This window comes from Salmo salar, chromosome 19, assembly GCF_965601325.2.
Source record: "Salmo salar chromosome 19, fSalSal1, whole genome shotgun sequence".
Classification (NCBI taxonomy): Eukaryota; Metazoa; Chordata; class Actinopteri; order Salmoniformes; family Salmonidae; genus Salmo; species Salmo salar.
This window is the reverse complement of record NC_138309.1, coordinates 82,976,743-83,003,265: the sequence shown is the minus strand read 5'-3', so window position 1 is coordinate 83,003,265 and position 26,523 is coordinate 82,976,743.

Genomic DNA, 26,523 nt, shown 5'->3' with positions numbered 1-26,523 from the left:
TTACAGTATTACACTGGCCAATAGTTACAGTATTTCACTGGCCAATAGTTGAAGTATGGTCATAGAACAGTATTACACTGGCCAATAGTTACAGTATGGTCATAGAACGGTATTACACTGGCCAATAGCTACAGTATTACACTGGCCAATAGTTACAGTATGGTCATAAAACGCTATTACACTGGCCAATAGTTACAGTATTACACTGGCCAATAGTTACAGTATTACACTGGCCAATAGTTACAGTATGGTCATAGAACAGTATTACACTGGCCAATAGTTACAGTATTACACTGGCCAATAGTTACAGTATGGTCATAGAACAGTATTACACTGGCCAATAGTTACAGTATTCATGGCCAGTATTACACTGGCCATAGAACGCTATTACACTGGCCAATAGTTACACTATTACACTGGCCAATAGATACAGTATGGTCATAGAACGGTATTACACTGGCCAATAGTTACAGTATTACGCTGGCCAATAGTTACAGTATTACACTGGCCAATAGTTACAGTATGGTCATAGAACAGTATTTTACTGGCCAATAGTTACAGTATTACACTGGCCAATAGTTACAGTATTACACTGGCCAATAGTTACAGTATGGTCATAGAACAGTATTACACTGGCCAATAGTTACAGTATGGTCATAGAACAGTATTACACTGGCCAATAGTTACAGTATTACACTGGCCAATAGTTACAGTATTACACTGGCCAATAGTTACAGTATTACACTGGCCAATAGTTACAGGATAACACTGGCCAATAGTTACAGTATGGTCATAGAACGGTATTACACTGGCCAATAGTTACAGTATTACGCTGGCCAATAGTTACAGTATTACACTGGCCAATAGTTACAGTATGGTCACAGAACGGTATTATACTGGCCAATAGTTACAGTATTACGCTGGCCAATAGCTACAGTATGGTCATAGAACAGTATTATACTGGCCAATAGTTACAGTATTACGCTGGCCAATAGTTACAGTATGGTCATAGAACAGTATTTTACTGGCCAACAGTTACAGTATTACACTGGCCAATAGTTACACTATTACACTGGCCAATAGTTACAGTATTACACTGGCGAATAGTTATAATATTACACTGGCCAATAGTTACAATATTACACTGGCCAACAGTTACAGTATTACACTGGCCAATATTTATAATATTACACTGGCCAATAGTTACAGTATTACACTGTCCAATAGTTATAATATTACACTGGCCAATAGTTACACTATTACACTGGCCAATAGTTACAGTATTACACTGGCCAACAGTTACAGTATTACACTGGCCAATAGTTACACTATTACACTGGCCAATAGTTACAGTATGGTCATAGAACAGTATTACACTGGCCAACAGTTACAGTATTACACTGGCCAATAGTTACAGTATTACACTGGCCAATAGCTACAGTATGGTCATAGAACAGTATTACACTGGCCAATAGTTACAGTATGGTCATAGAACAGTATTACACTGGCCAATAGTTACAGTATGGTCATAGAACAGTATTACACTGGCCAATAGTTACAGTATTACACTGGCCAATAGTTACAGTATTACACTGGCCAATAGTTACAGTATTACACTGGCCAATAGTTACAGTATTACACTGGCCAATAGTTACAGGATAACACTGGCCATTAGTTACAGTATGGTCATAGAACAGTATTACACTGGCCAATAGTTACAGTATTACACTGGCCAATAGTTACAGTATTACACTGGCCAATAGTTACACTATTACACTGGCCAATAGTTACAGTATGGTCATAGAACAGTATTACAGTGGCCAATAGTTACAGTATTACACTGGCCAATAGTTACAGTATGGTCATAGAACAGTATTACACTGGCCAATAGTTACAGTATTACACTGGCCAATAGTTACAGTATTACACTGGCCAATAGTTACAGTATTACACTGGCCAATAGTTACAGTATGGTCATAGAACAGTATTACACTGGCCAATAGTTACACTATTACACTGGCCAATAGTTACAGTATGGTCATAGAACAGTATTACACTGGCCAATAGTTACAGTATTACACTGGCCAATAGTTACAGTATTACACTGGCCAATAGTTACACTATTACACTGGCCAATAGTTACAGTATGGTCATAGAACAGTATTACACTGGCCAACAGTTACAGTATTACACTGGCCAATAGTTACAGTATTACACTGGCCAATAGCTACAGTATGGTCATAGAACAGTATTACACTGGCCAATAGTTACAGTATGGTCATAGAACAGTATTACACTGGCCAATAGTTACAGTATGGTCATAGAACAGTATTACACTGGCCAATAGTTACAGTATTACACTGGCCAATAGTTACAGTATTACACTGGCCAATAGTTACAGTATTACACTGGCCAATAGTTACAGGATAACACTGGCCAATAGTTACAGTATGGTCATAGAACAGTATTACACTGGCCAATAGTTACAGTATTACACTGGCCAATAGTTACAGTATTACACTGGCCAATAGTTACACTATTACACTGGCCAATAGTTACAGTATGGTCATAGAACAGTATTACACTGGCCAATAGTTACAGTATTACACTGGCCAATAGTTACACTATTACACTGGCCAATAGTTACAGTATGGTCATAGAACAGTATTACAGTGGCCAATAGTTACAGTATTACACTGGCCAATAGTTACAGTATGGTCATAGAACAGTATTACACTGGCCAATAGTTACAGTCTGGCCAATAGTTACAGTATGGTCCATACAGATTACAGTATTACACTGGCCAATAGTTACAGTATGGTCATAGAACAGTATTACACTGGCCAATAGTTACAGTATGGTCATAGAACAGTATTACACTGGCCAATAGTTACAGTATTACACTGGCCAATAGCTACAGTATTACACTGGCCAATAGTTACAGTATGGTCATAGAACAGTATTACACTGGCCAATAGTTACAGTATTACACTGGCCAATAGTTACACTATTACACTGGCCAATAGTTACAGTATGGTCATAGAACAGTATTACACTGGCCAATAGTTACAGTATGGTCATAGAACAGTATTACACTGGCCAATAGTTACACTATTACACTGGCCAATAGTTACAGTATGGTCATAGAACAGTATTACACTGGCCAATAGTTACAGTATGGTCATAGAACAGTATTACACTGGCCAATAGTTACAGTATTACACTGGCCAATAGTTACAGTATGGTCACAGAACGGTATTACACTGGCCAATAGTTACAGTATTACACTGGCCAATAGTTACAGTATTACACTGGCCAATAGTTACAGTATGGTCATAGACCAGTATTACACTGGCCAATAGTTACAGTATGGTCATAGAACAGTATTATACTGGCCAATAGTTACAGTATTACACTGGCCAATAGTTACAGTATGGTCATAGAACAGTATTATACTGGCCAATAGTTACAGTATTACACTGGCCAATAGTTACAGTATTACACTGGCCAATAGTTACAGTATTACACTGGCCAATAGTTACAGTATTACACTGGCCAATAGTTACAGTATGGTCATAGAACAGTATTACACTGGCCAATAGTTACAGTATGGTCATAGAATGGTATTACACTGGCCAATAGTTACAGTATTACACTGGCCAATAGTTACAGTATTACACTGGCCAATAGTTACAGTATTACACTGGCCAATAGTTACACTATTACACTGGCCAATAGTTACAGTATGGTCATAGAACAGTATTACACTGGCCAATAGTTACAGTATGGTCATAGAACAGTATTACACTGGCCAATAGTTACACTATTACACTGGCCAATAGTTACAGTTGGTCATAGAACAGTATTACACTGGCCAATAGTTACAGTATGGTCATAGAACAGTATTACACTGGCCAATAGTTACAGTATTACACTGGCCAATAGTTACATATGGTCACAGAACAGTATTACACTGGCCAATAGTTACAGTATTACACTGGCCAATAGTTACAGTATTACACTGGCCAATAGTTACAGTATGGTCATAGACCAGTATTACACTGGCAAATAGTTACAGTATGGTCATAGAACAGTATTATACTGGCCAATAGTTACAGTATTACACTGGCCAATCGTTACAGTATGGTCATAGAACAGTATTACACTGGCCAATAGTTACAGTATTACACTGGCCAATAGTTACAGTATTACACTGGCCAATAGTTACAGTATTACACTGGCCAATAGTTACAGTATTACACTGGCCAATAGTTACAGTATTACACTGGCCAATAGTTACAGTATTACACTGGCCAATAGTTACAGTATTACACTGGCCAATAGTTACAGTATGGTCATAGAACAGTATTACACTGGCCAATAGTTACAGTATTACACTGGCCAATAGTTACAGTATTACACTGGCCAATAGTTACAGTATGGTCATAGAACGGTATTACACTGGCCAATAGCTACAGTATTACACTGGCCAATAGTTACAGTATTACACTGGCCAATAGTTACAGTATTACACTGGCCAATAGTTACAGTATTACACTGGCCAATAGTTACAGTATTACACTGGCCAATAGTTACAGTATTACACTGGCCAATAGTTACAGTATGGTCATAGAACAGTATTACACTGGCCAATAGTTACAGTATGGTCATAGAACGGTATTACACTGGCCAATAGCTACAGTATTACACTGGCCAATAGTTACAGTATGGTCATAAAACGCTATTACACTGGCCAATAGTTACAGTATTACACTGGCCAATAGTTACAGTATTACACTGGCCAATAGTTACAGTATGGTCATAGAACAGTATTACACTGGCCAATAGTTACAGTATTACACTGGCCAATAGTTACAGTATGGTCATAGAACAGTATTATACTGGCCAATAGTTACAGTATTACACTGGCCAATAGTTACAGTATGGTCACAGAACAGTATTACACTGGCCAATAGTTACAGTATTACACTGGCCAATAGTTACAGTATGGTCATAAAACGCTATTACACTGGCCAATAGTTACACTATTACACTGGCCAATAGATACAGTATGGTCATAGAACGGTATTACACTGGCCAATAGTTACAGTATTTCTCTGGCCAATAGTTACAGTATTACACTGGCCAATAGTTACAGTATGGTCATAGAACAGTATTTTACTGGCCAATAGTTACAGTATTACACTGGCCAATAGTTACAGTATTACACTGGCCAATAGTTACAGTATGGTCATAGAACAGTATTACACTGGCCAATAGTTACAGTATGGTCATAGAACAGTATTACACTGGCCAATAGTTACAGTATTACACTGGCCAATAGTTACAGTATTACACTGGCCAATAGTTACAGTATTACACTGGCCAATAGTTACAGTATTACACTGGCCAATAGTTACAGGATAACACTGGCCAATAGTTACAGTATGGTCATAGAACGGTATTACACTGGCCAATAGTTACAGTATTACGCTGGCCAATAGTTACAGTATTACACTGGCCAATAGTTACAGTATGGTCACAGAACGGTATTATACTGGCCAATAGTTACAGTATTACGCTGGCCAATAGCTACAGTATGGTCATAGAACAGTATTATACTGGCCAATAGTTACAGTATTACGCTGGCCAATAGTTACAGTATGGTCATAGAACAGTATTTTACTGGCCAACAGTTACAGTATTACACTGGCCAATAGTTACACTATTACACTGGCCAATAGTTACAGTATTACACTGGCGAATAGTTATAATATTACACTGGCCAATAGTTACAATATTACACTGGCCAACAGTTACAGTATTACACTGGCCAACAGTTACAGTATTACACTGGCCAATAGTTACACTATTACACTGGCCAATAGTTACAGTATGGTCATAGAACAGTATTACACTGGCCAACAGTTACAGTATTACACTGGCCAATAGTTACAGTATTACACTGGCCAATAGCTACAGTATGGTCATAGAACAGTATTACACTGGCCAATAGTTACAGTATGGTCATAGAACAGTATTACACTGGCCAATAGTTACAGTATGGTCATAGAACAGTATTACACTGGCCAATAGTTACAGTATTACACTGGCCAATAGTTACAGTATTACACTGGCCAATAGTTACAGTATTACACTGGCCAATAGTTACAGGATAACACTGGCCATTAGTTACAGTATGGTCATAGAACAGTATTACACTGGCCAATAGTTACAGTATTACACTGGCCAATAGTTACAGTATTACACTGGCCAATAGTTACACTATTACACTGGCCAATAGTTACAGTATGGTCATAGAACAGTATTACAGTGGCCAATAGTTACAGTATTACACTGGCCAATAGTTACAGTATGGTCATAGAACAGTATTACACTGGCCAATAGTTACAGTATTACACTGGCCAATAGTTACAGTATTACACTGGCCAATAGTTACAGTATTACACTGGCCAATAGTTACAGTATGGTCATAGAACAGTATTACACTGGCCAATAGTTACAGTATGGTCATAGAATGGTATTACACTGGCCAATAGTTACAGTATTACACTGGCCAATAGTTACAGTATTACACTGGCCAATAGTTACAGTATTACACTGGCCAATAGTTACACTATTACACTGGCCAATAGTTACAGTATGGTCATAGAACAGTATTACACTGGCCAATAGTTACAGTATGGTCATAGAACAGTATTACACTGGCCAATAGTTACACTATTACACTGGCCAATAGTTACAGTATGGTCATAGAACAGTATTACACTGGCCAATAGTTACAGTATGGTCATAGAACAGTATTACACTGGCCAATAGTTACAGTATTACACTGGCCAATAGTTACAGTATGGTCACAGAACGGTATTACACTGGCCAATAGTTACAGTATTACACTGGCCAATAGTTACAGTATTACACTGGCCAATAGTTACAGTATGGTCATAGACCAGTATTACACTGGCAAATAGTTACAGTATGGTCATAGAACAGTATTATACTGGCCAATAGTTACAGTATTACACTGGCCAAACGTTACAGTATGGTCATAGAACAGTATTATACTGGCCAAAAGTTACAGTATTACACTGGCCAATAGTTACACTATTACACTGGCCAATAGTTACAGTATTACACTGGCCAATAGTTACAGTATTACACTGGCCAATAGTTACAGTATGGTCATAGAACAGTATTACACTGGCCAATAGTTACAGTATTACACTGGCCAATAGTTACAGTATTACACTGGCGAATAGTTATAATATTACACTGGCCAATAGTTACAATATTACACTGGCCAACAGTTACAGTATTACACTGGCCAACAGTTACAGTATTACACTGGCCAATAGTTACACTATTACACTGGCCAATAGTTACAGTATGGTCATAGAACAGTATATCACTGGCCAACAGTTACAGTATTACACTGGCCAATAGTTACAGTATTACACTGGCCAATAGCTACAGTATGGTCATAGAACAGTATTACACTGGCCAATAGTTACAGTATGGTCATAGAACAGTATTACACTGGCCAATAGTTACAGTATGGTCATAGAACAGTATTACACTGGCCAATAGTTACAGTATTACACTGGCCAATAGTTACAGTATGGTCACAGAACGGTATTACACTGGCCAATAGTTACAGTATTACACTGGCCAATAGTTACAGTATTACACTGGCCAATAGTTACAGTATGGTCATAGAACAGTATTACACTGGCCAATAGTTACAGTATGGTCATAGAACAGTATTATACTGGCCAATAGTTACAGTATTACACTGGCCAAACGTTACAGTATGGTCATAGAACAGTATTATACTGGCCAATAGTTACAGTATTACACTGGCCAATAGTTACAGTATTACACTGGCCAATAGTTACAGTATTACACTGGCCAATAGTTACAGTATTACACTGGCCAATAGTTACAGTATGGTCATAGAACAGTATTACACTGGCCAATAGTTACAGTATTACACTGGCCAATAGTTACAGTATTACACTGGCCAATAGCTACAGTATTACACTGGCCAATAGTTACAGTATGGTCATAGAACAGTATTACACTGGCCAATAGTTACAGTATGGTCATAGAATGGTATTACACTGGCCAATAGTTACAGTATTACACTGGCCAATAGTTACAGTATTACACTGGCCAATAGTTACAGTATTACACTGGCCAATAGTTACAGTATGGACATTGAACAGTATTACACTGGCCAATAGTTAAAGTATTACACTGGCCAATAGTTACAGTATGGTCATAGAACAGTATTACACTGGCCAATAGTTACAGTATGGTCATAGAACAGTTTTACACTGGCCAATAGTTACAGTATGGTCATAGAACAGTATTATACTGGCCAATAGTTACAGTATTACACTGGCCAATAGTTACAGTATTACACTGGCCAATAGTTACAGTATTACACTGGCCAATAGTTACAGTATTACACTGGCCAATAGTTACAGTATGGTCATAGAACAGTATTACACTGGCCAATAGTTACAGTATTACACTGGCCAATAGTTACAGTATGGTCATAGAACGGTATTACACTGGCCAATAGCTACAGTATTACACTGGCCAATAGTTACAGTATTACACTGGCCAATAGTTACAGTATTACACTGGCCAATAGTTACAGTATTACACTGGCCAATAGTTACAGTATTACACTGGCCAATAGTTGAAGTATGGTCATAGAACAGTATTACACTGGCCAATAGTTACAGTATGGTCATAGAACGGTATTACACTGGCCAATAGCTACAGTATTACACTGGCCAATAGTTACAGTATGGTCATAAAACGCTATTACACTGGCCAATAGTTACAGTATTACACTGGCCAATAGTTACAGTATTACACTGGCCAATAGTTACAGTATGGTCATAGAACAGTATTACACTGGCCAATAGTTACAGTATTACACTGGCCAATAGTTACAGTATGGTCATAGAACAGTATTATACTGGCCAATAGTTACAGTATTACACTGGCCAATAGTTACAGTATGGTCACAGAACAGTATTACACTGGCCAATAGTTACAGTATTACACTGGCCAATAGTTACAGTATGGTCATAAAACGCTATTACACTGGCCAATAGTTACACTATTACACTGGCCAATAGTTACAGTATGGTCATAGAACAGTATTACACTGGCCAATAGTTACAGTATTACACTGGCCAATAGTTACAGTATTACACTGGCCAATAGTTACAGTATGGTCACAGAACAGTATTACGCTGGCCAATAGTTACAGTATTACACTGGCCAATAGTTACAGTATGGTCATAGAACAGTATTTTACTGGCCAATAGTTACAGTATTACACTGGCCAATAGTTACAGTATTACACTGGCCAATAGTTACAGTATGGTCATAGAACAGTATTACACTGGCCAATAGTTACAGTATGGTCATAGAACAGTATTACACTGGCCAATAGTTACAGTATTACACTGGCCAATAGTTACAGTATTACACTGGCCAATAGTTACAGTATTACACTGGCCAATAGTTACAGGATAACACTGGCCAATAGTTACAGTATGGTCATAGAACGGTATTACACTGGCCAATAGTTACAGTATTATCCTGGCCAATAGTTACAGTATTACACTGGCCAATAGTTACAGTATGGTCACAGAACGGTATTATACTGGCCAATAGTTACAGTATTACGCTGGCCAATAGCTACAGTATGGTCATAGAACAGTATTATACTGGCCAATAGTTACAGTATTACGCTGGCCAATAGTTACAGTATGGTCATAGAACAGTATTTTACTGGCCAACAGTTACAGTATTACACTGGCCAATAGTTACACTATTACACTGGCCAATAGTTACAGTATTACACTGGCCAATAGTTATAATATTACACTGGCCAATAGTTACAATATTACACTGGCCAACAGTTACAGTATTACACTGGCCAATATTTATAATATTACACTGGCCAATAGTTACAGTATTACACTGTCCAATAGTTATAATATTACACTGGCCAATAGTTACACTATTACACTGGCCAATAGTTACAGTATTACACTGGCCAACAGTTACAGTATTACACTGGCCAATAGTTACACTATTACACTGGCCAATAGTTACAGTATGGTCATAGAACAGTATTACACTGGCCAACAGTTACAGTATTACACTGGCCAATAGTTACAGTATTACACTGGCCAATAGCTACAGTATGGTCATAGAACAGTATTACACTGGCCAATAGTTACAGTATGGTCATAGAACAGTATTACACTGGCCAATAGTTACAGTATGGTCATAGAACAGTATTACACTGGCCAATAGTTACAGTATTACACTGGCCAATAGTTACAGTATTACACTGGCCAATAGTTACAGTATTACACTGGCCAATAGTTACAGGATAACACTGGCCATTAGTTACAGTATGGTCATAGAACAGTATTACACTGGCCAATAGTTACAGTATTACACTGGCCAATAGTTACAGTATTACACTGGCCAATAGTTACACTATTACACTGGCCAATAGTTACAGTATGGTCATAGAACAGTATTACAGTGGCCAATAGTTACAGTATTACACTGGCCAATAGTTACAGTATGGTCATAGAACAGTATTACACTGGCCAATAGTTACAGTATTACACTGGCCAACAGTTACAGTATTACACTGGCCAATAGTTACAGTATTACACTGGCCAATAGTTACAGTATTACACTGGCCAATAGTTACACTATTACACTGGCCAATAGTTACAGTATGGTCATAGAACAGTATTACACTGGCCAATAGTTACAGTATGGTCATAGAACAGTATTACACTGGCCAATAGTTACAGTATGGTCATATAACAGTATTTTACTGGCCAACAGTTACAGTATTACACTGGCCAATAGTTACACTATTACACTGGCCAATAGTTACAGTATTACACTGGCCAATAGTTATAATATTACACTGGCCAATAGTTACAATATTACACTGGCCAACAGTTACAGTATTACACTGGCCAATATTTATAATATTACACTGGCCAATAGTTACAGTATTACACTGTCCAATAGTTATAATATTACACTGGCCAATAGTTACACTATTACACTGGCCAATAGTTACAGTATTACACTGGCCAACAGTTACAGTATTACACTGGCCAATAGTTACACTATTACACTGGCCAATAGTTACAGTATGGTCATAGAACAGTATTACACTGGCCAACAGTTACAGTATTACACTGGCCAATAGTTACAGTATTACACTGGCCAATAGCTACAGTATGGTCATAGAACAGTATTACACTGGCCAATAGTTACAGTATGGTCATAGAACAGTATTACACTGGCCAATAGTTACAGTATGGTCATAGAACAGTATTACACTGGCCAATAGTTACAGTATTACACTGGCCAATAGTTACAGTATTACACTGGCCAATAGTTACAGTATTACACTGGCCAATAGTTACAGGATAACACTGGCCATTAGTTACAGTATGGTCATAGAACAGTATTACACTGGCCAATAGTTACAGTATTACACTGGCCAATAGTTACAGTATTACACTGGCCAATAGTTACACTATTACACTGGCCAATAGTTACAGTATGGTCATAGAACAGTATTACAGTGGCCAATAGTTACAGTATTACACTGGCCAAGAGTTACAGTATGGTCATAGAACAGTATTACACTGGCCAATAGTTACAGTATTACACTGGCCAACAGTTACAGTATTACACTGGCCAATAGTTACAGTATTACACTGGCCAATAGTTACAGTATTACACTGGCCAATAGTTACACTATTACACTGGCCAATAGTTACAGTATGGTCATAGAACAGTATTACACTGGCCAATAGTTACAATATTACACTGGCCAACAGTTACAGTATTACACTGGCCAATATTTATAATATTACACTGGCCAATAGTTACAGTATTACACTGTCCAATAGTTATAATATTACACTGGCCAATAGTTACACTATTACACTGGCCAATAGTTACAGTATTACACTGGCCAACAGTTACAGTATTACACTGGCCAATAGTTACACTATTACACTGGCCAATAGTTACAGTATGGTCATAGAACAGTATTACACTGGCCAACAGTTACAGTATTACACTGGCCAATAGTTACAGTATTACACTGGCCAATAGCTACAGTATGGTCATAGAACAGTATTACACTGGCCAATAGTTACAGTATGGTCATAGAACAGTATTACACTGGCCAATAGTTACAGTATGGTCATAGAACAGTATTACACTGGCCAATAGTTACAGTATTACACTGGCCAATAGTTACAGTATTACACTGGCCAATAGTTACAGTATTACACTGGCCAATAGTTACAGGATAACACTGGCCATTAGTTACAGTATGGTCATAGAACAGTATTACACTGGCCAATAGTTACAGTATTACACTGGCCAATAGTTACAGTATTACACTGGCCAATAGTTACACTATTACACTGGCCAATAGTTACAGTATGGTCATAGAACAGTATTACAGTGGCCAATAGTTACAGTATTACACTGGCCAAGAGTTACAGTATGGTCATAGAACAGTATTACACTGGCCAATAGTTACAGTATTACACTGGCCAACAGTTACAGTATTACACTGGCCAATAGTTACAGTATTACACTGGCCAATAGTTACAGTATTACACTGGCCAATAGTTACACTATTACACTGGCCAATAGTTACAGTATGGTCATAGAACAGTATTACACTGGCCAATAGTTACAGTATGGTCATAGAACAGTATTACACTGGCCAATAGTTACAGTATGGTCATATAACAGTATTACACTGGCCAATAGTTACAGTATGGTCATAGAACAGTATTACACTGGCCAATAGTTACAGTATTACACTGGCCAATAGTTACAGTATTACACTGGCCAATAGTTACAGTATGGTCATAGAACAGTATTACACTGGCCAATAGTTACAGTATTACACTGGCCAATAGTTACACTATTACACTGGCCAATAGTTACAGTATGGTCATAGAACAGTATTACACTGGCCAATAGTTACAGTATGGTCATAGAACAGTATTACACTGGCCAATAGTTACACTATTACACTGGCCAATAGTTACAGGATGGTCATAGAACAGTATTACACTGGCCAATAGTTACAGTATGGTCATAGAACAGTATTACACTGGCCAATAGTTACAGTATTACACTGGCCAATAGTTACAGTATGGTCACAGAACGGTATTACACTGGCCAATAGTTACAGTATTACACTGGCCAATAGTTACAGTATTACACTGGCCAATAGTTACAGTATGGTCATAGAACAGTATTACACTGGCCAACAGTTACAGTATTACACTGGCCAATAGTTACAGTATTACACTGGCCAATAGCTACAGTATGGTCATAGAACAGTATTACACTGGCCAATAGTTACAGTATGGTCATAGAACAGTATTACACTGGCCAATAGTTACAGTATGGTCATAGAACAGTATTACACTGGCCAATAGTTACAGTATTACACTGGCCAATAGTTACAGTATTACACTGGCCAATAGTTACAGTATTACACTGGCCAATAGTTACAGTATTACACTGGCCAATAGTTACAGGATAACACTGGCCATTAGTTACAGTATGGTCATAGAACAGTATTACACTGGCCAATAGTTACAGTATTACACTGGCCAATAGTTACAGTATTACACTGGCCAATAGTTACACTATTACACTGGCCAATAGTTACAGTATGGTCATAGAACAGTATTACAGTGGCCAATAGTTACAGTATTACACTGGCCAATAGTTACAGTATGGTCATAGAACAGTATTACACTGGCCAATAGTTACAGTATTACACTGGCCAACAGTTACAGTATTACACTGGCCAATAGTTACAGTATTACACTGGCCAATAGTTACAGTATTACACTGGCCAATAGTTACACTATTACACTGGCCAATAGTTACAGTATGGTCATAGAACAGTATTACACTGGCCAATAGTTACAGTATGGTCATAGAACAGTATTACACTGGCCAATAGTTACAGTATGGTCATATAACAGTATTACACTGGCCAATAGTTACAGTATGGTCATAGAACAGTATTACACTGGCCAATAGTTACAGTATTACACTGGCCAATAGTTACAGTATTACACTGGCCAATAGTTACAGTATGGTCATAGAACAGTATTACACTGGCCAATAGTTACACTATTACACTGGCCAATAGTTACAGTATGGTCATAGAACAGTATTACACTGGCCAATAGTTACAGTATGGTCATAGAACAGTATTACACTGGCCAATAGTTACAGTATGGTCATTGAACAGTATTATACTGGCCAATAGTTACAGTATTACACTGGCCAATAGTTACAGTATTACACTGGCCAATATTTACAGTATTACACTGGCCAATAGTTACAGTATTACACTGGCCAATAGTTACAGTATGGTCATAGAACAGTATTACACTGGCCAATAGTTACAGTATTACACTGGCCAATAGTTACAGTATGGTCATAGAACGGTATTACACTGGCCAATAGCTACAGTATTACACTGGCCAATAGTTACAGTATTACACTGGCCAATAGTTACAGTATTACACTGGCCAATAGTTACAGTATTACACTGGCCAATAGTTACAGTATTACACTGGCCAATAGTTGAAGTATGGTCATAGAACAGTATTACACTGGCCAATAGTTACAGTATGGTCATAGAACGGTATTACACTGGCCAATAGCTACAGTATTACACTGGCCAATAGTTACAGTATGGTCATAAAACGCTATTACACTGGCCAATAGTTACAGTATTACACTGGCCAATAGTTACAGTATTACACTGGCCAATAGTTACAGTATGGTCATAGAACAGTATTACACTGGCCAATAGTTACAGTATTACACTGGCCAATAGTTACAGTATGGTCATAGAACAGTATTATACTGGCCAATAGTTACAGTATTACACTGGCCAATAGTTACAGTATGGTCACAGAACAGTATTACACTGGCCAATAGTTACAGTATTACACTGGCCAATAGTTACAGTATGGTCATAAAACGCTATTACACTGGCCAATAGTTACACTATTACACTGGCCAATAGTTACAGTATGGTCATAGAACAGTATTTTACTGGCCAATAGTTACAGTATTACACTGGCCAATAGTTACAGTATTACACTGGCCAATAGTTACAGTATGGTCACAGAACAGTATTACGCTGGCCAATAGTTACAGTATTACACTGGCCAATAGTTACAGTATGGTCATAGAACAGTATTTTACTGGCCAATAGTTACAGTATTACACTGGCCAATAGTTACAGTATTACACTGGCCAATAGTTACAGTATGGTCATAGAACAGTATTACACTGGCCAATAGTTACAGTATGGTCATAGAACAGTATTACACTGGCCAATAGTTACAGTATTACACTGGCCAATAGTTACAGTATTACACTGGCCAATAGTTACAGTATTACACTGGCCAATAGTTACAGGATAACACTGGCCAATAGTTACAGTATGGTCATAGAACGGTATTACACTGGCCAATAGTTACAGTATTACGCTGGCCAATAGTTACAGTATTACACTTGCCAATAGTTACAGTATGGTCACAGAACGGTATTATACTGGCCAATAGTTACAGTATTACGCTGGCCAATAGCTACAGTATGGTCATAGAACAGTATTATACTGGCCAATAGTTACAGTATTACGCTGGCCAATAGTTACAGTATGGTCATAGAACAGTATTTTACTGGCCAACAGTTACAGTATTACACTGGCCAATAGTTACACTATTACACTGGCCAATAGTTACAGTATTACACTGGCCAATAGTTATAATATTACACTGGCCAATAGTTACAATATTACACTGGCCAACAGTTACAGTATTACACTGGCCAATATTTATAATATTACACTGGCCAATAGTTACAGTATTACACTGTCCAATAGTTATAATATTACACTGGCCAATAGTTACACTATTACACTGGCCAATAGTTACAGTATTACACTGGCCAACAGTTACAGTATTACACTGGCCAATAGTTACACTATTACACTGGCCAATAGTTACAGTATGGTCATAGAACAGTATTACACTGGCCAACAGTTACAGTATTACACTGGCCAATAGTTACAGTATTACACTGGCCAATAGCTACAGTATGGTCATAGAACAGTATTACACTGGCCAATAGTTACAGTATGGTCATAGAACAGTATTACACTGGCCAATAGTTACAGTATGTTCATAGAACAGTATTACACTGGCCAATAGTTACAGTATTACACTGGCCAATACTTACAGTATTACACTGGCCAATAGTTACAGTATTACACTGGCCAATAGTTACAGGATAACACTGGCCATTAGTTACAGTATGGTCATAGAACAGTATTACACTGGCCAATAGTTACAGTATTACACTGGCCAATAGTTACAGTATTACACTGGCCAATAGTTACACTATTACACTGGCCAATAGTTACAGTATGGTCATAGAACAGTATTACAGTGGCCAATAGTTACAGTATTACACTGGCCAAGAGTTACAGTATGGTCATAGAACAGTATTACACTGGCCAATAGTTACAGTATTACACTGGCCAACAGTTACAGTATTACACTGGCCAATAGTTACAGTATTACACTGGCCAATAGTTACAGTATTACACTGGCCAATAGTTACACTATTACACTGGCCAATAGTTACAGTATGGTCATAGAACAGTATTACACTGGCCAATAGTTACAGTATGGTCATAGAACAGTATTACAGTGGCCAATAGTTACAGTATTACACTGGCCAATAGTTACAGTATGGTCATAGAACAGTATTACACTGGCCAATAGTTACAGTATTACACTGGCCAACAGTTACAGTATTACACTGGCCAATAGTTACAGTATTACACTGGCCAATAGTTACACTATTACACTGGCCAATAGTTACAGTATGGTCATAGAACAGTATTACACTGGCCAATAGTTACAGTATGGTCATAGAACAGTATTACACTGGCCAATAGTTACAGTATGGTCATAGAACAGTATTACACTGGCCAATAGTTACAGTATTACACTGGCCAATAGTTACAGTATTACACTGGCCAATAGTTACAGTATGGTCATAGAACAGTATTACACTGGCCAATAGTTACAGTATTACACTGGCCAATAGTTACACTATTACACTGGCCAATAGTTACAGTATGGTCATAGAACAGTATTACACTGGCCAATAGTTACAGTATGGTCATAGAACAGTATTACACTGGCCAATAGTTACACTATTACACTGGCCAATAGTTACAGTATGGTCATAGAACAGTATTACACTGGCCAATAGCTACAGTATGGTCATAGAACAGTATTACACTGGCCAATAGTTACAGTATGGTCATAGAACAGTATTACACTGGCCAATAGTTACAGTATGGTCATAGAACAGTATTACACTGGCCAATAGTTACAGTATTACACTGGCCAATAGTTACAGTATTACACTGGCCAATAGTTACAGTATGGTCATAGAACAGTATTACACTGGCCAATAGTTACAGTATTACACTGGCCAATAGTTACACTATTACACTGGCCAATAGTTACAGTATGGTCATAGAACAGTATTACACTGGCCAATAGTTACAGTATGGTCATAGAACAGTATTACACTGGCCAATAGTTACACTATTACACTGGCCAATAGTTACAGTATGGTCATAGAACAGTATTACACTGGCCAATAGCTACAGTATGGTCATAGAACAGTATTACACTGGCCAATAGTTACAGTATGGTCATAGAACAGTATTACACTGGCCAATAGTTACAGTATTACACTGGCCAATAGTTACAGTATGGTCATAGAACAGTATTACACTGGCCAATAGTTACAGTATGGTCATAGAACAGTATTACACTGGCCAATAGTTACACTATTACACTGGCCAATAGTTACAGTATGGTCATAGAACAGTATTACACTGGCCAATAGCTACAGTATGGTCATAGAACAGTATTACACTGGCCAATAGTTACAGTATGGTCATAGAACAGTATTACACTGGCCAATAGTTACAGTATTACACTGGCCAATAGTTACAGTATGGTCACAGAACGGTATTACACTGGCCAATAGTTACAGTATTACACTGGCCAATAGTTACAGTATTACACTGGCCAATAGTTACAGTATGGTCATAAAACAGTATTACACTGGCCAACAGTTACAGTATTACACTGGCCAATAGTTACAGTATTACACTGGCCAATAGCTACAGTATGGTCATAGAACAGTATTACACTGGCCAATAGTTACAGTATGGTCATAGAACAGTATTACACTGGCCAATAGTTACAGTATGGTCATAGAACAGTATTACACTGGCCAATAGTTACAGTATTACACTGGCCAATAGTTACAGTATTACACTGGCCAATAGTTACAGTATTACACTGGCCAATAGTTACAGGATAACACTGGCCATTAGTTACAGTATGGTCATAGAACAGTATTACACTGGCCAATAGTTACAGTATTACACTGGCCAATAGTTACAGTATTACACTGGCCAATAGTTACACTATTACACTGGCCAATAGTTACAGTATGGTCATAGAACAGTATTACAGTGGCCAATAGTTACAGTATTACACTGGCCAATAGTTACAGTATGGTCATAGAACAGTATTACACTGGCCAATAGTTACAGTATTACACTGGCCAACAGTTACAGTATTACACTGGCCAATAGTTACAGTATTACACTGGCCAATAGTTACAGTATTACACTGGCTAATAGTTACACTATTAAACTGGCCAATAGTTACAGTATGGTCATAGAACAGTATTACACTGGCCAATAGTTACAGTATGGTCATAGAACAGTATTACACTGGCCAATAGTTACAGTATGGTCATATAACAGTATTACACTGGCCAATAGTTACAGTATGGTCATAGAACAGTATTACACTGGCCAATAGTTACAGTATTACACTGGCCAATAGTTACAGTATTACACTGGCCAATAGTTACAGTATGGTCATAGAACAGTATTACACTGGCCAATAGTTACAGTATTACACTGGCCAATAGTTACACTATTACACTGGCCAATAGTTACAGTATGGTCATAGAACAGTATTACACTGGCCAATAGTTACAGTATGGTCATAGAACAGTATTACACTGGCCAATAGTTACACTATTACACTGGCCAATAGTTACAGGATGGTCATAGAACAGTATTACACTGGCCAATAGTTACAGTATGGTCATAGAACAGTATTACACTGGCCAATAGTTACAGTATTACACTGGCCAATAGTTACAGTATGGTCACAGAACGGTATTACACTGGCCAATAGTTACAGTATTACACTGGCCAATAGTTACAGTATTACACTGGCCAATAGTTACAGTATTGTCATAGAACAGTATTACACTGGCCAATAGTTACAATATGGTCATAGAACAGTATTATACTGGCCAATAGTTACAGTATTACACTGGCCAATAGTTACAGTATGGTCATAGAACAGTATTATACTGGCCAATAGTTACACTATTACACTGGCCAATAGTTACAGTATTACACTGGCCAATAGTTATAATATTACACTGGCCAATAGTTACAATATTACACTGGCCAACAGTTACAGTATTACACTGGCCAATAGTTATAATATTACACTGGCCAATAGTTACAGTATTACACTGTCCAATAGTTATAATATTACACTGGCCAATAGTTACACTATTACACTGGCCAATAGTTACAGTATTACACTGGCCAACAGTTACAGTATTACACTGGCCAATAGTTACACTATTACACTGGCCAATAGTTACAGTATGGTCATAGAACAGTATTACACTGGCCAACAGTTACAGTATTACACTGGCCAATAGTTACAGTATTACACTGGCCAATAGCTACAGTATGGTCATAGAACAGTATTACACTGGCCAATAGTTACAGTATGGTCATAGAACAGTATTACACTGGTCAATAGTTACAGTATGGTCATAGAACAGTATTACACTGGCCAATAGTTACAGTATTACACTGGCCAATAGTTACAGTATTACACTGGCCAATAGTTACAGTATTACACTGGCCAATAGTTACAGTATTACACTGGCCAATAGTTACAGGATAACACTGGCCAATAGTTACAGTATGGTCATAGAACAGTATTACACTGGCCAATAGTTACAGTATTACACTGGCCAATAGTTACAGTATTACACTGGCCAATAGTTACACTATTACACTGGCCAATAGTTACAGTATGGTCATAGAACAGTATTACAGTGGCCAATAGTAACAGTATTACACTGGCCAATAGTTACAGTATTACACTGGCCAATAGTTACAGTATGGTCATAGAACAGTATTACACTGGCCAATAGTTACAGTATGGTCATAGAACAGTATTACACTGGCCAATAGTTACACTATTACACTGGCCAATAGTTACAGTATGGTCATAGAACAGTATTACACTGGCCAATAGTTACAGTATTACACTGGCCAATAGTTACAGTATGGTCACAGAACGGTATTACACTGGCCAATAGTTACAGTATTACACTGGCCAATAGTTACAGTATTACACTGGCCAATAGTTACAGTATGGTCATAGAACAGTATTACACTGGCCAACAGTTACAGTATTACACTGGCCAATAGTTACAGTATTACACTGGCCAATAGCTACAGTATGGTCATAGAACAGTACTACACTGGCCAATAGTTACAGTATGGTCATAGAACAGTATTACACTGGCCAATAGTTACAGTATGGTCATAGAACAGTATTACACTGGCCAATAGTTACAGTATTACACTGGCCAATAGTTACAGTATTACACTGGCCAATAGTTACAGTATTACACTGGCCAATAGTTACAGGATAACACTGGCCATTAGTTACAGTATGGTCATAGAACAGTATTACACTGGCCAATAGTTACAGTATTACACTGGCCAATAGTTACAGTATTACACTGGCCAATAGTTACACTATTACACTGGCCAATAGTTACAGTATGGTCATAGAACAGTATTACAGTGGCCAATAGTTACAGTATTACACTGGCCAATAGTTACAGTATGGTCATAGAACAGTATTACACTGGCCAATAGTTACAGTATTACACTGGCCAACAGTTACAGTATTACACTGGCCAATAGTTACAGTATTACACTGGCCAATAGTTACAGTATTACACTGGCCAATAGTTACACTATTACACTGGCCAATAGTTACAGTATGGTCATAGAACAGTATTACACTGGCCAATAGTTACAGTATGGTCATAGAACAGTATTACACTGGCCAATAGTTACAGTATGGTCATATAACAGTATTACACTGGCCAATAGTTACAGTATGGTCATAGAACAGTATTACACTGGCCAATAGTTACAGTATTACACTGGCCAATAGTTACAGTATTACACTGGCCAATAGTTACAGTATGGTCATAGAACAGTATTACACTGGCCAATAGTTACAGTATTACACTGGCCAATAGTTACACTATTACACTGGCCAATAGTTACAGTATGGTCATAGAACAGTATTACACTGGCCAATAGTTACAGTATGGTCATAGAACAGTATTACACTGGCCAATAGTTACACTATTACACTGGCCAATAGTTACAGGATGGTCATAGAACAGTATTACACTGGCCAATAGTTACAGTATGGTCATAGAACAGTATTACACTGGCCAATAGTTACAGTATTACACTGGCCAATAGTTACAGTATGGTCACAGAACGGTATTACACTGGCCAATAGTTACAGTATTACACTGGCCAATAGTTACAGTATTACACTGGCCAATAGTTACAGTATTGTCATAGAACAGTATTACACTGGCCAATAGTTACAATATGGTCATAGAACAGTATTATACTGGCCAATAGTTACAGTATTACACTGGCCAATAGTTACAGTATTACACTGGCCAATAGTTACAGTATTACACTGGCCAATAGTTACAGGATAACACTGGCCAATAGTTACAGTATGGTCATAGAACAGTATTACACTGGCCAATAGTTACAGTATTACACTGGCCAATAGTTACAGTATTACACTGGCCAATAGTTACACTATTACACTGGCCAATAGTTACAGTATGGTCATAGAACAGTATTACAGTGGCCAATAGTAACAGTATTACACTGGCCAATAGTTACAGTATTACACTGGCCAATAGTTACAGTATGGTCATAGAACAGTATTACACTGGCCAATAGTTACAGTATGGTCATAGAACAGTATTACACTGGCCAATAGTTACACTATTACACTGGCCAATAGTTACAGTATGGTCATAGAACAGTATTACACTGGCCAATAGTTACAGTATTACACTGGCCAATAGTTACAGTATGGTCACAGAACGGTATTACACTGGCCAATAGTTACAGTATTACACTGGCCAATAGTTACAGTATTACACTGGCCAATAGTTACAGTATGGTCATAGAACAGTATTACACTGGCCAACAGTTACAGTATTACACTGGCCAATAGTTACAGTATTACACTGGCCAATAGCTACAGTATGGTCATAGAACAGTACTACACTGGCCAATAGTTACAGTATGGTCATAGAACAGTATTACACTGGCCAATAGTTACAGTATGGTCATAGAACAGTATTACACTGGCCAATAGTTACAGTATTACACTGGCCAATAGTTACAGTATTACACTGGCCAATAGTTACAGTATTACACTGGCCAATAGTTACAGGATAACACTGGCCATTAGTTACAGTATGGTCATAGAACAGTATTACACTGGCCAATAGTTACAGTATTACACTGGCCAATAGTTACAGTATTACACTGGCCAATAGTTACACTATTACACTGGCCAATAGTTACAGTATGGTCATAGAACAGTATTACAGTGGCCAATAGTTACAGTATTACACTGGCCAATAGTTACAGTATGGTCATAGAACAGTATTACACTGGCCAATAGTTACAGTATTACACTGGCCAACAGTTACAGTATTACACTGGCCAATAGTTACAGTATTACACTGGCCAATAGTTACAGTATTACACTGGCCAATAGTTACACTATTACACTGGCCAATAGTTACAGTATGGTCATAGAACAGTATTACACTGGCCAATAGTTACAGTATGGTCATAGAACAGTATTACACTGGCCAATAGTTACAGTATGGTCATATAACAGTATTACACTGGCCAATAGTTACAGTATGGTCATAGAACAGTATTACACTGGCCAATAGTTACAGTATTACACTGGCCAATAGTTACAGTATTACACTGGCCAATAGTTACAGTATGGTCATAGAACAGTATTACACTGGCCAATAGTTACAGTATTACACTGGCCAATAGTTACACTATTACACTGGCCAATAGTTACAGTATGGTCATAGAACAGTATTACACTGGCCAATAGTTACAGTATGGTCATAGAACAGTATTACACTGGCCAATAGTTACACTATTACACTGGCCAATAGTTACAGGATGGTCATAGAACAGTATTACACTGGCCAATAGTTACAGTATGGTCATAGAACAGTATTACACTGGCCAATAGTTACAGTATTACACTGGCCAATAGTTACAGTATGGTCACAGAACGGTATTACACTGGCCAATAGTTACAGTATTACACTGGCCAATAGTTACAGTATTACACTGGCCAATAGTTACAGTATTGTCATAGAACAGTATTACACTGGCCAATAGTTACAATATGGTCATAGAACAGTATTATACTGGCCAATAGTTACAGTATTACACTGGCCAATAGTTACAGTATGGTCATAGAACAGTATTATACTGGCCAATAGTTACACTATTACACTGGCCAATAGTTACAGTATTACACTGGCCAATAGTTATAATATTACACTGGCCAATAGTTACAATATTACACTGGCCAACAGTTACAGTATTACACTGGCCAATAGTTATAATATTACACTGGCCAATAGTTACAGTATTACACTGTCCAATAGTTATAATATTACACTGGCCAATAGTTACACTATTACACTGGCCAATAGTTACAGTATTACACTGGCCAACAGTTACAGTATTACACTGGCCAATAGTTACACTATTACACTGGCCAATAGTTACAGTATGGTCATAGAACAGTATTACACTGGCCAACAGTTACAGTATTACACTGGCCAATAGTTACAGTATTACACTGGCCAATAGCTACAGTATGGTCATAGAACAGTATTACACTGGCCAATAGTTACAGTATGGTCATAGAACAGTATTACACTGGCCAATAGTTACAGTATGGTCATAGAACAGTATTACACTGGCCAATAGTTACAGTATTACACTGGCCAATAGTTACAGTATTACACTGGCCAATAGTTACAGTATTACACTGGCCAATAGTTACAGTATTACACTGGCCAATAGTTACAGGATAACACTGGCCAATAGTTACAGTATGGTCATAGAACAGTATTACACTGGCCAATAGTTACAGTATTACACTGGCCAATAGTTACAGTATTACACTGGCCAATAGTTACACTATTACACTGGCCAATAGTTACAGTATGGTCATAGAACAGTATTACAGTGGCCAATAGTTACAGTATTACACTGGCCAATAGTTACAGTATGGTCATAGAACAGTATTACACAGGCCAATAGTTACAGTATTACACTGGCCAACAGTTACAGTATTACACTGGCCAATAGTTACAGTATTACACTGGCCAATAGTTACACTATTACACTGGCCAATAGTTACAGTATGGTCATAGAACAGTATTACACTGGCCAATAGTTACAGTATGGTCATAGAACAGTATTACACTGGCCAATAGTTACAGTATGGTCATAGAACAGTATTACACTGGCCAATAGTTACAGTATTACACTGGCCAATAGTTACAGTATTACACTGGCCAATAGTTACAGTATGGTCATAGAACAGTATTACACTGGCCAATAGTTACAGTATTACACTGGCCAATAGTTACACTATTACACTGGCCAATAGTTACAGTATGGTCATAGAACAGTATTACACTGGCCAATAGTTACAGTATGGTCATAGAACAGTATTACACTGGCCAATAGTTACACTATTACACTGGCCAATAGTTACAGTATGGTCATAGAACAGTATTACACTGGCCAATAGCTACAGTATGGTCATAGAACAGTATTACACTGGCCAATAGTTACAGTATTACACTGGCCAATAGTTACAGTATGGTCACAGAACGGTATTACACTGGCCAATAGTTACAGTATTACACTGGCCAATAGTTACAGTATTACACTGGCCAATAGTTACAGTATGGTCATAGAACAGTATTACACTGGCCAATAGTTACAGTATGGTCATAGAACAGTATTATACTGGCCAATAGTTACAGTATTACACTGGCCAATAGTTACAGTATGGTCATAGAACAGTATTATACTGGCCAATAGTTACAGTATTACACTGGCCAATAGTTACAGTATGGTCATAGAACAGTATTACACTGGCCAACAGTTACAGTATTACACTGGCCAATAGTTACAGTATTACACTGGCCAATAGCTACAGTATGGTCATAGAACAGTATTACACTGGCCAATAGTTACAGTATGGTCATAGAACAGTATTACACTGGCCAATAGTTACAGTATGGTCATAGAACAGTATTACACTGGCCAATAGTTACAGTATTACACTGGCCAATAGTTACAGTATTACACTGGCCAATAGTTACAGTATTACACTGGCCAATAGTTACAGTATTACACTGGCCAATAGTTACAGGATAACACTGGCCAATAGTTACAGTATGGTCATAGAACAGTATTACACTGGCCAATAGTTACAGTATTACACTGGCCAATAGTTACAGTATTACACTGGCCAATAGTTACACTATTACACTGGCCAATAGTTACAGTATGGTCATAGAACAGTATTACAGTGGCCAATAGTTACAGTATTACACTGGCCAATAGTTACAGTATGGTCATAGAACAGTATTACACTGGCCAATAGTTACAGTATTACACTGGCCAACAGTTACAGTATTACACTGGCCAATAGTTACATTATTACACTGGCCAATAGTTACACTATTACACTGGCCAATAGTTACAGTATGGTCATAGAACAGTATTACACTGGCCAATAGTTACAGTATGGTCATAGAACAGTATTACACTGGCCAATAGTTACAGTATGGTCATAGAACAGTATTACACTGGCCAATAGTTACAGTATTACACTGGCCAATAGTTACAGTATTACACTGGCCAATAGTTACACTATTACACTGGCCAATAGTTACAGTATGGTCATAGAACAGTATTACAGTGGCCAATAGTTACAGTATTACACTGGCCAATAGTTA